At 28.5% G+C, this 1,413-nt stretch overlaps 1 protein-coding gene across 2 annotated transcripts in view; it reads left to right on the top strand.

Annotated features, from left to right (window-relative positions):
- The window catches only part of LOC118733190 (probable histone-lysine N-methyltransferase CG1716), a 15,785-nt gene that overhangs the window by 4,282 nt on the left and 10,090 nt on the right, over window positions 1–1,413 (top strand). The window lies entirely within an intron of this gene.

Here is a 1,413-nt window from a genome sequence, read left to right on the forward strand (position 1 = left end):
TTTTTTTTTTGTTGTCGGTTATACGCATTTTTTTCTAGGTAAAGTATACTCCAGAATTTTTTATAGAAAAATCATGCTAAATTGCATTGATTCAGAATAACCAATTTTTCTAGAGATGATTATCATGGATGTTTGGAATGCCCTAAATCGATCTGTTTACGTACGAAACACGCAGCACTCAACAAATAATGGGTTGATAAAGGTTAGATATCGATCGTGGGGCTGCCTTAGCATGTGATATACACACTTTTTTAGGTCAATTCCAAATAGCGATTAGAAGACATAGGAAATAATGAAAAAAACACACTAATGGAATAATTGAAGTTTGTTTTTGTTAAATCTCTTATAGCGGTTTTTAGCGATAGTAATACTAGACTACTCTAACTTTGCTTGCCCAAGGTGTTGTAGTTGGTTGTTGTGTGCATTTGCATACATATGTATGTATATCTCAATACACCAAAACAAACGGTACAAGCATCAATTGTTTTTTATGCTCAAGATATTAAAAAAATATACATATGTACATATTCAATATGTAAAATAGATGCAAAATTTTTAAATGAACGAAATACAATGAACATCCATCGAAAAGGCTTTGAATAAAAATTGTTTGTGTGTTGGACTATTTAATTATATAGCAATGGTAAATTTTTTAGAAAAAATATGCTATTAGTATACTTCTACTGTTGCCAAACAAAAAACTGTTCATGCTCTAACCCCTAAAGTCTAATAAAGATCATTTCGAAAGCGTATTATTTATTTGCATTTTTGAGTACACAAGGATAAAATAGAGTTATTTTTAGTGTCCCACCAGTCACATTCATTCAAATGATAGTTACGTAAAACTAAGAAATCGTTTGGTATTTATGTTAAAGCAATTTTTCTACATTAGTTGTCGTTCTATATTAAAAAATATATTTCGCTGTTGTATAAGTTCCGACGACATAGTTATAATTCACAATTGATCACATTCTGGAGTAAAATGTCCCAACAGTCACAATGGAATGGCCCCATTATTTTTTTTTTTTTTTTAACCAAAAATGACTAACTCACATGGTTTTAAATTTTACAGTAGAAAAGCCCAGCAACGGAAAATACTCATTATTATTTTATTTTAATTTAACCAAAAGAATTACGACTCACATAGATATTTGTTTTCATACGTCCTACAGTACTCTACAATGATTTTTATTTTTCCGGTTTAACCAATAAAAATTAAAAATACTAATTAATATTTGTTTTGTTTTTCGCTCAAAAGAAATTATTATTCCTTGATTTTCACTCAAAAATAGTGATTACTTTATGATTTTTATTATCAAAGATAACACCGCCACACAAAAAAAGTAACCAACTGAAAAATAATGAGTATCCTGAGCGAAAAAAATATAAATTCATAAGATAATCATTATTTGT

Source organism: Rhagoletis pomonella, unplaced genomic scaffold, assembly GCF_013731165.1.
Source record: "Rhagoletis pomonella isolate Grant_MI unplaced genomic scaffold, Rhpom_1.0 Rhpom_scaffold_00002, whole genome shotgun sequence".
NCBI classification, from domain to species: domain Eukaryota; kingdom Metazoa; phylum Arthropoda; class Insecta; order Diptera; family Tephritidae; genus Rhagoletis; species Rhagoletis pomonella.